Source organism: Rattus rattus, chromosome 3, assembly GCF_011064425.1.
Source record: "Rattus rattus isolate New Zealand chromosome 3, Rrattus_CSIRO_v1, whole genome shotgun sequence".
In the NCBI taxonomy this organism is placed as follows: Eukaryota; Metazoa; Chordata; class Mammalia; order Rodentia; family Muridae; genus Rattus; species Rattus rattus.
The window spans coordinates 66,325,655-66,341,168 of record NC_046156.1 but is presented as its reverse complement, the minus strand read 5'-3'; positions in this window follow the sequence as shown (position 1 = coordinate 66,341,168).

Sequence of the window (15,514 nt, the reverse complement as noted above, 5' to 3'; positions counted from 1 at the left end):
GAACGGCCTCTAGCCTAGGTCCCAACATTTTTTCCTTCTGAAACCTTCTGAGCAAGGAAGGCCTCCCAGAACTGCATAGTTTTTGGCACAATTGTCTTCCAGGCCCCTACAGCATGCATGAAAATTAAATTCTTAAATCATTTCAATCAAACATGTAAAACCTCTGAGTTAAAAATCTTCTACTATTCACTGCAATTTCTAACAATTTGTAGCCTACAATTCTGTTCGCTAACTAAAAGCATTCTTGAGCATTGTCAAAATAATATCTTTAGCAGAAAAAAAGAAAGAAAAAAGAAAAGTATTGTACTGAGGAATAAAATAGTAGCACAAAATTCCCAGTGCAGTGCACAACATAGTAAACAGCAAATGCCTGCTGTGAGTTTGATATCAAAAGTATTGCATGGGAAAAGGAAACACAGTTATCCCTCCCGGTGTCCTAGGCTTTGACCAGTGTCCTACCATTCTATCTTTGCTCCCAGAAACACACTAGGGGCAGTTGAGTTGCTTCGTGACTACACTGTCACCATCACACTTCCCTAGCCTGCTTTTCTAACCTCCACATTGTTCAGATCACCCTGCCCTGCAGTAACCTCCCACCTTCCTCATAAAGTATCATCTCCAAGCTAGAAGCAGGATGAAAAGGGCCCGAAGGACCACCTTCCTTCATAAGCCTTTCCTTCACCTTTGGTTGTCACTGAGATGTGACTATTTTCCCATCGATCCTCGCCCATAAATGAGCATCTACGTTTGTTTTACATTCTCATCTGGCGGCACTTCTGTCTTACCGCCCACTCGTCTGTGCGTTTCCAGACGGTGTGGACCGCGCAGTACGTCTGAGCACCTGTTTGCCTCGCACAGCCTTGCTCCTGGCAGAGACTATTGAATGAACTGAACAGAAAGTTGACTGATGTTCGCACAGTGCCGAAGTCTTGCCGAGGTGTGAATAAGTGTGAGTTGCCTCAAGTATGAGGCAGGAAATTGTGTTTTCTGTTTCTTCCCACCACCTAGGGCTTATTTAAGTAGAGAAAGCCAGGCTATGACTTGTGGCCCAGAAACTGCCTCCCCCAGATCAGTGTTTCTCAACCCCTTTGGCAAACCTTGGTCTCCAAATCTGTTTCTGTTAGGACTCCTAACAGTTAGGAAGTAGCAATGAAGAAAACTTTTTGTGGTTGGGGGTCATGATAACGTGAGGAGCTGTATTAAAGAGTCGGAGTGTTAGGAAGGTTGAGAACCACTGCTCTAGACAACCTGAACAACGACCAGCTCACTGAGTTTTGGCTCCCCACGATTCTTGGTGAAGGAGGCACGGGGCCTTAGGACAAGCAGCTCAGGGCATGCTGCCCAGCAACTGGATTAACTCTCAGGAGTCCTAGGGGGACAAGCATCCTACCTGACTTTCTTCCTCCTGCTTCTTTGTGCTGACAAGGCTGTCTGTCCAGCCTCTGGGAGGATGCCACAGCCCCATTACAAGCTGTTTTCCTTCCTCCTCAGTGGATTGATTCTTTTCTGTTATGATAAAATACCATGACCAAAGGCATGAGGTTAAGGAACAGAGAGCTTATTCTGTCTTACAGTTCCAATGGGATAAGAACCCATCATGATGCAGGGAAATGTTTGGCTGCAAGTGGCAGGCATGACAACAGGAGAAGGAAGCTGAGGGATCACACCTTTAACCATAAGCATGGGTCGGACACTGGAAGTAGAATGGGGCTATGAACTCGCAAAGCTTGCCTCTGGTTACCGTACGTCCTCCAGCAAGATCACATCTCTTAAACCTGCCAGCACAGCACCGCCAAGTGGAAACTGAGTGTTCAAAGGCCTGATTTATGGAGTTCATCTGTCAATCAAACTATCACACTTGGACACTCGAACCCAGGTCATGAATTGTGCAGCACCAGTTCAATGAGCCGATACAGGGAAGCCATGAGCTGGGGTCACCTGGGAAGAGGATCAAAGGTTTCTGGGTCAATTCTGAGCCTTTAGATTGTATATTCATTGCTCTGTCCTGAGGTTGAAGCCTGGGACTATGAGGGAGCTCTCTGTCCATGTGTATCAGGGGGATAGAAAATGGCAGCAGGTCAGGCCTGTTCTGTCACCTGCTACTAACACTTACTTCTAGCTGAAGGTATTGTTGGTAATGATGCCAAAAGGAAGGATGCTGTCTCAGAAAATGTTAGCCAGTGAAGTGGAGAGATAGGCAGATAGATAGATAGATAGATAGATAGATAGATAGATAGATAGATAATAGATGGATAGATAGATAATAGATAGATAATAGATGGATAGATAGATAATAGATAGATAATAGATGGATAGATAGATAGATAGATAGATAGATAGATAGATAGATAGATAGATAATAGATGGATAGATAGAATTTGTGTACCTGACTCACTCCCAGCTACTATTCAGCTTCTAGTAGCCACTTCCACTGAGATACCATGACCAATAGTGACGACTGTTCCAATAGCCAGCAAAGCCGCAGAGCACTCACTGTTATCTAATTCAATCCTCTGAAATACTCATTACTACTGTGACCTCCATTGCAGAGCTGAAGAAATGAAAGAAAAGATGCTCGGGCATCTGGCTCAGATATATAGTTGGTATTTTGGTCAGTGTAGGCTGTACAGTAAATGCTGAACAGGCTGATCTCTGCAGAGAGCACTTTTCCTGACTTGTAGATGCTTCGTCTCTTGCAATGTCTCTTTGTACAGATGAGAAGGGAGTCATCTTAAGGCACTCATCCTATTCCAGTAGTAGTAACAGCGACGGCAGAAGTATCAATAGTATAGTGGTGGTGGTGGTAGTAGTAATAGCAGTAGTAGTAGTAGTAGTAGTAGTAGTAGTAGTAGTAGTAGTAGTAATAGCAGTAGTATTTCAGAGGAAGTGACACTGGAAGCTGAATATTAAAGAGTGGGTCATTTCCACATTAAACATAACCACACCGATTTGGCATCTACAGAAGTTGGTGAATCCACATAGTTATGCAGAGCAGTACAATTGTACACACTGTTTCTCTCTCCTTACTTGTTTCTTACCTGGAAAGGTTAGAGTTTTGGTCTCAGTTCAACTCAGGAATATTCAGGGACTCCTAGTGCTAGCAAAACACAGAATGGAAGAGTTCCCTCTACGATTCAAGGAGCCAAGTGGGCTTTTGTATGTCCAATGTCAGTATCTGAGTCACTCAGTAAAGTGGAATAAGTGCAATGGTGTCCATCATGATGTACCTCTGTCCTGTCTCCTTCCCTTAGGGTACATGTCTGTGTTTGGCTTCCTAGTATATATTGTGGAGCCTGAGACCTAGGGGTATTCCCTCATGTGCAGTGAATGAATGTGGGAAGGAAATGGCCCCTGGGCCTTGCAGTACTGTCCTCTAGGATAAATTCAGAAGTTAGAACAGGTCAGCTCACAGCTGACTCCACATTTTTGTAAGCTGAAGTCATAGTTATTGTTCTATTGCTATGAAGAGACACCATGACCAAGGCAACTTACAGAAGAAAGCATCAACGTTTTCAGAAGGTTAGTCAATTATCATTATGGTGGGGAGCATGGCAGCAAACAGGCAGGCATGGTGCTGGAGAAGGGCTGAGAGCTCATATGTGATCTGCGAGTTGCAGGTCAAAAGAAAGACTTTGTCCTGACATGGGCTTCTCAAAGCCCACTTCCAGCAATACACCTTCTCCAGCAAGGCCATACCACCTAATTCTTGTCAAACAGTTATACTCCCTGGTGACATAGGAACCCATTGGGGGGGGGCATTCTCATGTAGACCACCACAATGTCATGAAAAGGTTATGTTTCTTGTAACCTTACTTCTGGGGGGCTCTGCCAGGTAGCCTGTCACATGGAGAGTCTGTCCACTGAGAGGAAGAACTTAACTCACTTTGTGCAATTCTCAGTGGCAAATCAACAGGTCTCAGGGATTTATCCCCAGTAGTGGTTCAGTGATAGAAACCAATGAGTAAAGTAACAAGCCCATTAAGAACACACAGAGTTATCCACTTATGAGAACTTTCTGACAGATCTGCAGCTTATTTATCTGTTATCTCCGAGGATTAGTCAGGGTGCTTTAGAGAACAGAACTGACAGAATGAATATACACAGACATAGAAGGGAATGTATTAGAGTAGCTCAGGGGTTGCGGACCAACTAGTCCAACAGTGGCTGCCTCCCAGTGGAATGTCTGAGAATTCAATAGTTGGACTGGATCCTCACCAGGTCTTCAGTATAGTTCAGAATCCTGAAGAAGCAGGCTCGTATGTCAGTGAACAAATGAATACCTCAGTTGCCCATGCACTTTATAAAGGCTGCCACAAGAAGGTATGGTTCAGGTTTATGGTGGGTCTTCCCACCTCAAAGAAAAATCCCTCATGGGTGTCGTGCCTAGATGCTTGGGATTTTAGTGACTTTGATGTAGTCAAGTTTACAACCAAGAGTAGCCATCCCACCCTGTGAACGTTTAACCAGGGTCATTAGTAAATAATTGACTTAGCATATACGTTAGAGTGTGTGTTGGCATTGTGATTTATATCTCACCTAAGTATGCGGTGAAAGAATTGGGTGAGAAGCCTGGGGGAGGGAAAGCAGTGGACGTCTTCTGAATGCAGGAGGTGTCTGGGCTGCAAAACATAGCTTGGACCCCAAGGCACACTCCAGAACAGAAGCACTTAATCTCTGGCCTAATCTTTGTCTGCCTGTTGAGGAGAGAATGTAAGGACTTGGAGGTTACTCTGAAACCATTACCGCCCTGATCCAGGCAGAGTGAAGACGGAGTGCCAGGGATCCTCACAGCAGCGGGGAATAATTAACATGATAAAAACTATTCATACTTCATAGAATCACTTGAAAAATTAGCTGATGCTGCAAAAGGGAAGCCGCTGGCTACAACTTCCAGCTCGCAGTCAGCTCCCAACAAACGATTTCATTTCCAATATGAAATCAAGAAAAGCAGGTGTCTGGTGCACGATGCCCTCACCCATGGTGACCACTAACCTGTCTCAACCGCTTCTCTGGAGCTACTGATCAGCCAGCAGTGTAGCTCGTGCCCAAGAACCACACCCTTTCCAGCTGTTGTAGAAGAGCAGAGGCTCTTGCCTCCCCTGACTCTGGTCTTTGCAGGTGCAGCTGTGCTGTATGTGCCATGATGAAGCAGTTAGTAATGAGGACACAGGGATCAGGGGCAGCAACTTGCAAGTGATAACTTTGTCTCCTGAAGAAGGACAGCAGATTAATGTGGGTTTGCAGTGTCACTAAAAGCCTCGAGTTTAGCATCAGGAACCTTCAGTCTGACCCAGGTTTGGTTGGCCATCCTCTATTTTATCTTTGGCATGCTTCTTTCTTCTGTAGTCATTAGTTTTACCTGGGAAGTGATACCCAACCATCTGTCTTTACTTCAGACTGAGGGAGTCCTCAGGATATAGAACTTCCGTTCTAAAGCCAGAAAAATCCAGAGCGACTCGACCAAGTTGGCCAATCTTGCCTGTGAGTCTATTTTCTAAAAAGCTAAGTTTCAATTACTGGCCTACCCAGTTTAAATTGTGAAAGTGTTTTCCATTACAAGAAATAGAGCAGTCACCTAACACTGGCTTTTGAAAAACCGATGGGCAAGTGTCTGTGAGATGGGCAACCCCTCACATCCCAACAGCATCATCAAGGACTGTACCACTGTTCAGCATCTTTCCATCCTCGGGGTAGCTACTGTGATGGTTTGCATATGCTTGGCCCAGGGAGTGGCCCTGTTAGAAGGTGTGGCCTTGTTAGAGAAGTGTGTCACTGTGGGGTGGGCTTGGAGACCCTCCTCCTAGCTGCCTGAGGATGATCAGTCTGTTCTTGGCTTCCTTCGGGTGAAGGTGTAGAACTCAGCTCCTCCTGCACCATGCCTGTCTGGATGCTGCCATGTTCCCACCTTGATGATAATGGACTGAACCTCTGAACCTGTAAGCCAGCCCCAATTAAATGTTGTCCTTTATAAAACTTACATTGGTCATGGTGTCTGTTCACAGCAATAAGACCCTAACTAAGACAGCCACCCAACGTCACAGGGCAGCTTCTAAAGCTTCAGGAATCACAATCTCTTCTATGTGTGTTGATGGAACCAGTACTTCTGTTTACAAGGAAAGCAAGGAATTTTCTAGCACATACCTAGCAGATTTCTCATATGCCATTGTTCAGAACTTTGAGGCTGATGTGGCTACTTTTACCTGCAAGAGAGCCTTCTGCTCTCTACGAGCGGAAGCAGCAAGACAGATTCCACAGTTTCTCGGAGAGCCTGGTTAGCAAATATTCTCTAGTACTGCCTTCCTGAGAGCAAGAATAAGAAATTCATAACTCTTGGAAGAGTCGGGGAAGAGCCTGGAAAAGTTTAGGTCTTTCCCTCTAAACAAGCCAGAGCTCGTTACAACAGGAAGGGGTGGATGTGAAGCTCAGCGTTCTAAGGCCTGGAGTGATGAGCAAGGCGAGAGGAGGCTGGGAGGACAATGCCACGTTCGCTGCAGCTGGTGGCGATTGCCTTCTTTGTTTCTCCCTTCCTCCCAGGGCTGTGGATATTCCAGGTGCTTAGACCTGTGCAGCGTGTGGGCGGTGCTGAGATCTATAAACGGCTTTCCTGCGCCACCTCCCAGGAAATAAACTATTCCTGGACTCCACCGAGGTAGCCACACAGGATTTTCCAATTCCTGAACAGTTGTGTGAGATTTGGGGAAAGTAGGCCAGTTCTTCAGAAGAAGCACGGCTGTCTCCTTGTACCGGAGTTGTACCATACTCCTCTCATAGGCTGGGCAAATAAATTGGCATTATGTCTAATTAGGATAATGGTTCATTGGTGGCCAGTGAGAGCTACACGGTGACAGAGCTAAGAATCTAGCTCAGGTCAGGCTGGCACAGGCTTTGCCTTTCTTGCTGTATATGGCTGTTGGGTGCTGTTCCTGTACTAGGTGAAGTGACTGGCAAACAGTAGGTACTTAATATATGTGAGACTAATAATTTCCTCCACTGACTTCTTCCATTTCCCGGTTTCTTTTTTCTTTTCTTTTCTTTTTTTTTTAAAGGATTTATTTATTTATTATATATGAATAATACATGGTAGCTGTCCTTAGACACATCAGAAGAGGGCACCAGATCCCATTACAGATGGTTGTGAGTCACCATGTGGTTGCTGGGAATTGAACTCAGGACCTCTGGAAGAGCAGGCAGTGCTCTTAACCACTGAGCCATCTTTCCAGCCCCCATTTCCCAGTTTGTGAAGAACTTTTCCCCCCAATCATGTGTGTGGCAAGTATGCATGAACACATGGGTGCTCTCGTATGTGTGGGTACGATGTATGTGTGGGCGCATGTAGAGGTCTAAGGTTGATGTTCGGACACTTCCTCTATTGCTTTTAGCCTGGCTCATGGAGGCAGAATCTCCCAGTTGAACTGAGAACTCACCAATACGTCTCATCTGAATAGCCAGATTGTTCCAAGGGTCTCCCTGTGTTTGTCTACCAAGTGCTAGAACTATAGGTGGGTGACCAAGCCCACCTGGCATTTACATGAGTCCTGGGGATCAGAGGCACAGTTACCACACTGGCACAATTAGCCCTTTAACCACGGAGCCATCTCAGCAGTGTAGAATTTAACTTTTAATGAAAATCTGCACCCCCGGCACCTTCCAAAACGGTGCCTGGCACATAGTACATATTTGTGGAATAGCAGTTAGCAGAAAAAAGATTCACATTCCCCAGGCCCTCCAGGTGTTTGTACAAAATCTGTGGGATTAGTTAAGTCTCTGCTTTTGTTAGTGAGATCAGAGACTGGGGCTGAGAAACGTGAGGCACAGAGCTCCCCCGGCTCATTTACAAGGGGCCTGCGCTCTGCTCCGCCTCGGGCAGTGTGAACAGCCAGGATTCTTTCCCTGAATGGAGATAGGAAGACGACGACTGGGTGTGCTATTGAGGTCAGACTACAACACCCAGCCGTGACTCTTGGCTTACTGTTAGGGATGTTGCTTCATTATGAGGCGGGATTTAGTAGAACCGTGAGGGGGAGAAAAAAAACCCTAGACTAAAATATCGGGCGGATTCTTGATTTCAGCAGCGGCTAGATTGATAGTCTTGTCGTCACACCTATCTGCTCAGTTTCTGCAGAGAAGTGGAAATAATGAAAGTGCTTACCTGGCAAGACTGCTGTGGGGAAGAAATGAGAGGGTCGGTGTGCGAGTGTCTCAGCACAAACACACGGCAGCATGAACGCTCAATCATCTGCAGCTGTTGGTCTGGCTGCTCCATTATTAGAGGCAGCACGCTGTGCTGCAGTGGGCTACTTTGTGGCTGTCCCACTTTCTCTTATCCTCCACAGGGAGAGATGGCTGGTCGCAGAAGGTCGCTGAGGGTCAAGGTTTGGTAGTGTACTGCTCCCCTGTCTCCTCTGACACATGCTTCTGCCTGTCTCTGAACTGTCAATTCTTCTAGGTCTCTCCACTTGGCCCCAAACGAGCTGGCTGGCCAGGCCTTGCCACAGCCCCAACAGCCTGTTTTTCACACTGGCACCTCTGTATTACCCTAAAGAGGAGGCTGGTTTCTCAGCAGGTGATGGCCCACAGTGGGGACACACGACAGAGAAAGGACACCAGTCATCGCCTTCTCCAAGATCCTGCGCTCCACGGGTACCAGTTTACGCCAATAATTAAATGTCCAGAAATTTACCCAGCCAGTTGTGAAGTGTTAAATATCAAGGAATTTTGTGAGCTAGTTATTACGCTGCAGGCGTCTTGGAACCAACTGTGGTAAGATTATTTACACCAAAAGCATTTGGCAGACACCACATTGCAACCCCTGCAGATAGTGCGTTACTGAGCAAATCCTCTATGACTCCCTAACTGGAAAAAAAAAAGAGGACTACAGGATTCTAACTTGCACAGTGGTTTCACATCTATATTTTTATAAAGGTGGTGCAGGTTTTTAAGTGAAATCTTCAGATACGATGGGGCAGTAAAAATAGAAAACTCAAAAATTGTTTTCATTTATCCCTTCTACCTACAAATGTACTCGTTTTCTTTTGTGCCTCTCCAGGAGAATTTGCAGATATTAAAAAATATTATACACACACCGGTTTTATCAAATGGGCTGAAGTTAAACCAAGAGGCTGTTTCATTTTTCTCTTTCGTCAGTCGCTACTCTTCACCTTGTTCTGTACGATCGCTCCAACTCGCCCCTGAAGACTGGCTTGAGCAGACATAATGGCTTTCTGGTTACTTCTGGGCATTGAAAAAAAAAATAGTTCAGTCCAGTTCAATTGAAAACTTAAACCTCAAATCCAGTTGAAAGCCCCTCTCATCTTCCAGTCTTAGGCCTGACCTGTGGCTCAGAAACCTGCCGTGGGAAACAGATCACTCACTCCCCAGCCAACCCCGCCCCTGGAAGCAGAGGTAGACGGATGAATTATTTTTATTTAGTGGCTGCTTTTTGTAAATTCACCGAGGCTCAGGAGGTTGGCTTTCTCTCTTCTGTTACGGCAGACGAGCTATTGTGAGATCTGCCTCTGAGGACATCTGGATGCAGGTTTCCTACTGGCTGACCTCTGCTGACCCTCACTATATATATTTTTTAGCCCTTTCCCCAAAGAAGGCAGCCTTCTTGGAAGCAATATTATCAAAGCAGCTCCAAAACCCTTCAGAGTCACCCATTGCTCAGGACTCCTGCCTAGGGTGTGCCTAGGTGAATTGTGGGTCCCTGCAGCTCAGTGAACATGTCGTTGGAAGAAGAGCCATTCTCATTCCTGTAAGTGTCCCAGTGTGTGAGCCCTACTCTTTGGGGACTTTCTTCAGTTGCCTTGTGCTGGGGAGAAGCCCCCCTCTACTGCTTCTCTGTATTTTCCTCATTGCTGAGACCAATACCTAACAAGAAACAACTTAATGGAGAAGGTGTCTGTTCTGGCTTACAGCTTTTGGAAACACATTCCATCAAAGCAAGGCCTGATGGCAGAAGTTGGAGGCCAAGTGCCACATTGCTTCAGCAATCAGGAAGCAGAGAAGGAACAGGAAATAGAACCAGGCGATAGAAAACCAAGCCTCACCTCCTGCCCTATGACTCACTTCCTTCAGCAAGGTTCTACCTCCTAAAGGTTCCACAGTGTCTACCACCTGGGGATCAAGTATTTAAACACATGAACCTTTGGGGGAACATTTTACATTAAAACCACAACATCTTGCCACTGACACCCATGGAGTCACGGACCTCTCATTACACAAAATACATTTATTCCAGATTCCAAAGCCCCCATAGTCTTTACCAGTTCCAAGATTGTTCTGAGTCTAAATGCTCTTCTGAGACTTGAGGCAAATCTCTTAACTGAGGCTCTTTAATCAAAACACAAGTTACTTCCAACATAGAATAGCACACAGTAAGCATTTCCATTCCAAAGGAAAAGCAGAAGCATAGCAAGCAAACATTGGACAGAAAATCATCAGGACAAACCCCGAGCCCTACAGCTCTATGTCTGGTACCTGGGGACGCTGTTGGAAGTCTGGGCTCCGCAGAGGTCAGACAGTCCTGCCCCTGCCCCTTCCCCATCAGTGTTGCTTTCCATGGCACAGTCTCTGTTGAGAATGTAATTTTCTTACACAGATGACCCATGGTTCCGGCCTCTCCCACATCGCAGGCTTTCTATTGCAGTTTAGACTCCATCTCCGAAGTCTCAGGTTTTGTCCTGTTCAGAATGTCTTGCAGCGATTCCAACCATCACATGGTCTTGGTAACTCTCTAAAACTCTGGAACAGAACTCTATGCACCTTCTCAGTCCCTCATTTCTTCATTACTGAAAAGCCGGGACCACAGCGCCGATGCTGGCTAGTTCCATTGCCAGCCTTAGGTAAAGACGGCCCCTTAGGTCACACTTGTGGGAACCTCTGTGTGTTGATCCTGGGGAAATGCTTTCCAGGAGCTGGACTCCCATCAGTGTTCCGAGTTCAGGTTCTGTTTTAATGAATTTGTATTTTCACAGAGTGAAGCCTTTGGTGGTATCTCCTCTATGATGCTTTATATCGGGACATTTTATCATCATAACAGAAAGGAAATAAGGACAGAAAAAAAGCACCGAGGAATGGTGCTGATGTTGTGCTAAACCTCATCGTGTCACTTACACTTTTGGAGACTGTCCTTGTTTTGGGGTGGAATATGGGAGAGTTGGAACTTTGCTCTGGAAAAGCTAATGAATGTTGTGAGTCCAGCTTAAGAGCCACTCTAGTGGGAGCTCAGAAGGCAAGAGTGTTGAGAGAAGTGCGAACAGCGGAAGCCTGGCTCATAAGGTTTCAGACAGGAACAAAGGATTTTATCAAGAACTTGGATGGAGCTTATTCCATATTTTCGACAAGAATTGGGCTGCACTCTGCCTGTCCAGGGAACCTGAATGAATTGAACTTGAAAACAACGCACTGGTTTGCGTGGCAGAGAAAACCTCAGGATCAGAAAACATCCAGGTAGGTTCTTCAGGTGTTGAAGGAGGGAGGTCAGCACCATTGTAGAGAAACCTGTGCTTCACTAGAGCAATAGAAAAAAATATTCCCACGGGGTTTGCCCATGTAAGCAGATACAACTGTGAGATCCAGTGGGGCTTGGCTATCTCAAGCAGGGAGCAGAATGTGTCAGTGTCATAAACATTGAGCTAGCTCGTTTTGTGTCAACTTGACACACGCTAGTCATTTGGAAAGAGGGACATTCAACTGAGAACATGCCTCCATAAGAGACATTTGCAGACAAGTCTGTTGTACATTTTCTTAGTTAGTGATCGATGTGGGAGGGCCCAGCCTCCTGTGGGTGGTGCCTCTTCTGGGCCCCTGCTCCTGGGTACTATAAGAAAGCACACTGAGCAAGCCAGAAGGAACAAACTAGTAAGTAGCATTCCTCCGTGCCCTCTGCTTCCCTTCCTCCATCCAGATTCCTGCCTTGTGTTCCTCTCTAACTTCCCTTGATAAATGACGGTGATGTGGAATCCTAAGTTTACACACAGCAAGACAAAGCTAGCTAAGACAAGCATTGTCCGTGTGGTACTGATTTCAAAGTCATGAAAGATGTAATATTGAGGAGATCATGCAGAGCATCTGAGACCAGGCAATGTGGCAGGAGTCCTTGTACAGAGACCAGGAGAGGTCTATTGATTGAAGTTGTGGTGAGTCAGTTGTAATCATAACTCCAGCATATTGGAGATGCCCGGGCCATTGGCCATTTGGTATGCAGAGATGAAGATATGGAATGGAGCTGGCCTACGCCTAAGAGAGAAGCTTGGCATACTTCAGACAAGGCTGAAGGAATGGGACTGTCTAAAGCCTTTGGAGCCCAAAAGATGATATTATGCAGTCCAGATCCAGACACATAGCTTCAGGATTTGCCATTTGCTCTGATGGATTTGGGTTTTGTTTTGGTATTATTGTATTGTGCCTTTAACTCTTTTGGAAAAGGTTTATTTACTTCGCACCATTCTAAGTTGGAAGTCTAGAACTTGTTTTAGGTTTTTTTAGGAGCTTACAATTAAGAGACTTTGAACTTTTAAAGTATTCAGATTTTAAAAGACTATGGGGGATTTTAAGTCAAACTAAATTTTACATTATGAGATAAACTTAAGATACTGGGGGTCAAGGTTATGGCTCAAACTAATGAGTTTAGTTGAAAAGGAGTAGAGTTGTGATGAATAATTTAATCCCCCCCCCACCGGTTTCTCGAGACAGAATTTCAATTTCTGGGTCCTGGCTGTCCTGGAATTTGCTCTGTAGACCAGGTTGGCCTTTAACTCTAGAGATCTGCCTGCCTCTGCCTCCTGAGTGCTGGGATTAAAGGTATATGCCACCCTACCACTGATGGCTGTTAATTCAGTCATTAACTCTATACAATTTAGAATCATCTAGGAAGAAAGTCTTTATGAAGGATTGTCTGGATTAGGATGACCTGTGGACATATGCATGGTGAGTTGTCTTGATCACATTAGTTGATGTTAAAAGACCCAGACTTTATGGCGCCACCATTCCCCAGATTTGAGTTATCCACTACGTGAGTGGAGCAAGCAAGCAGAGCAGTAAGCTTTCATGTATTTCTTTCTCTCTGTTTTGGCTGTAGATGTGATATGACCAGCTGTTTTAAGTTCTTATTATTTTGATTCCTCTGTTATGATGAACTATAACCTGGAATTGCGAGCATAAATAAACCCTTTCTCCCCTAAGTTTCTTACTTTGAAGGTATTTGATCACAGTTGCAAAAATGAAGCTAGGACAGGAGAGTACGGTGGAGTCCAGCCCCTTGGCTGAATATGCTAACACCGAAGAAAAGGAGGAGGAGAAAGGGGAGGAGGAGAAGGGGAAAGAGGAGGAGGAGGAGGAAGAGGAGGAGGAAGAGGAGGAGGAAAGAGGAGGAGGAGGAGGAGGAGGAAGAGGAGGAGGAGGAGGAGGAGGAAGAGGAGGAGGAGGAGGAGGAGGAGGAGGAGGAAATTCTTTTACAGGACAGGACTGCCTTAGGTAGCAGAATTCAGGATGTTTTCTTTTAAATTAATCTGCATTTCCACAATTTGTCTGGCACCTTTGGTGGGCGGGGCATTGCCCTTAGGACACTTTCTCTTTTGTTCATTACAGAGCAGATCTGTTTAATAATTACCACCTTCTCCTTTAGCTTGCACCTTGGCTACACCTTTAAGGTTGCTTAAGCTCTTTTCCTTAAAAATTGCACTTAAAAAAGCTTTCTGTCCTACACAAGCTCTTTGTCAATGTAGACCTGGATGAGAGTGGCAAGTAGTAGCCATGGCAAAGATGAACCGTAGGGGCTTTCACCAGCCTTACACCCACTGCCTCAGGTCCAGACGAGGCCAAGAACCAGCTTCCCGCCTCAGGTCAAGTTCCATTCTCCACTCACAGTTCTCAGGAGGAGCAGGCACATTCTTGAACATCCATAGAATGTACTGAATGATAGTCATCTGACCCTCTGGTCCCAGATAGAATTCAAATGCATGTCATATGCTTGCTAGCCAATAGATTCAAAGGTCAATATGCTTAGCCAACACATTTAAACTGTAACCTTGCTGATGTAACCTGTACCCCTAAAAAGTATAACAACTGCTTGTTATAGCCATTCGGGGTAGCCTTCTAGTCACTCGCCACGAGGGGCTGATTGAGGGTGGACCCCAACTTGCCAGAAAAATAAACCTCTTGAGTTTGCATCGAAGTCTGTTCTCGTGTCTCACTTGGGGGGTCTCCTGGTTGTTAAGACTCACTTTGGGCCTTACATTCTGAATGAAAATTTCTTTCACTAGGCACAAGAATCTATTATCTTTATAAAAGATATGCATCTTTAAATCTATGTATATGAGTAATTTTCCTGAATGAACGAATATGAATACTGTATTTATATCCCTTCCTCTCTTTATCTCCTCCCTCCATGTCTCCCTCCATTTGCTCTCAAATCTATGGCCTCTTTTGCATTCACCACTGTTTTACACACACACACACACACACACACACACACACACAAAATACAACTTGCTGAGTCTGTTTAATCTACTTGCATGTATGTGCTTTTAGGGCTGGTCACTTGAATTGTGTAGGTATCGTCTTCAGTAATGGGGCCACATGTTCCATTTGTGGAGAGCATTGGCAATATCCTGAGCTGTTTAGAGATTCCCATGTGGCCTTTGGCCAACGACTTGATCAGATATGACCTGTCCCAGTACTGAGATCTTCATTTGGTGACAGGAGATGTCCTAGGGCTCCACCTTCCCCGTTATTTGGCAATTCCAGTTAGATCACCTCCATAAGTGTATATATTTTAGGAAGCTTCTACAGTAGTAGTTTTCTGTGTGACCCCATCAAATGACCCTTAGTTCTAGCTCTCCCTCCATATACTTCACCCCTTTTTCCTCCTCCTCTCCATTTGATCTGCTCATTCCTGCTCCTGTTTCATCCATCCATAACTATTTGATTTACTTTTCCTAGGGAGATCCAGCCTTCCTCCACTGTGGTTATATGGATTGTAGTTTGCCTACCAAAGATTTAACAGCAAAACAAATCTACATAGAAGTGACTATGTACCATATGTTTCTATCTGGGTCTGGGTTACCTTACTCCAAATGATTTTTTTTTCTAGCTCCATCCATTTACTGTGAATTTCATGATTTTGTTATTTTTAGTGGCTGAATAACATTCCACTGTTTAAATTACCACATTTTCTTTATTCATTCATTCATTCTGATTTTTGGCTATTATGCACAGAGTAGCAGTCAACATGTTTGATTCTCTAGTAGTATGGAGCACCATTTATGTATATGTTCAAGAGTGATGTTTATGGATGTAGGGGGATCTATTGCCAGCACCTGAGGAACCACCTCCCTGATTCCAATAGTGGGGGTACAAATGGCACTCCCACCAGCAATGGATGAGTGTTCCCCCTTACTCCACATCCTCTCCAGCACGGGAGAGGAGCTTTTGTTTATTTCATGTTGGCTATTCTGACTGGGATAAGATGAAATCTCAAAGTGCTTTTTAACTGATGATTAAGGATGTTGAA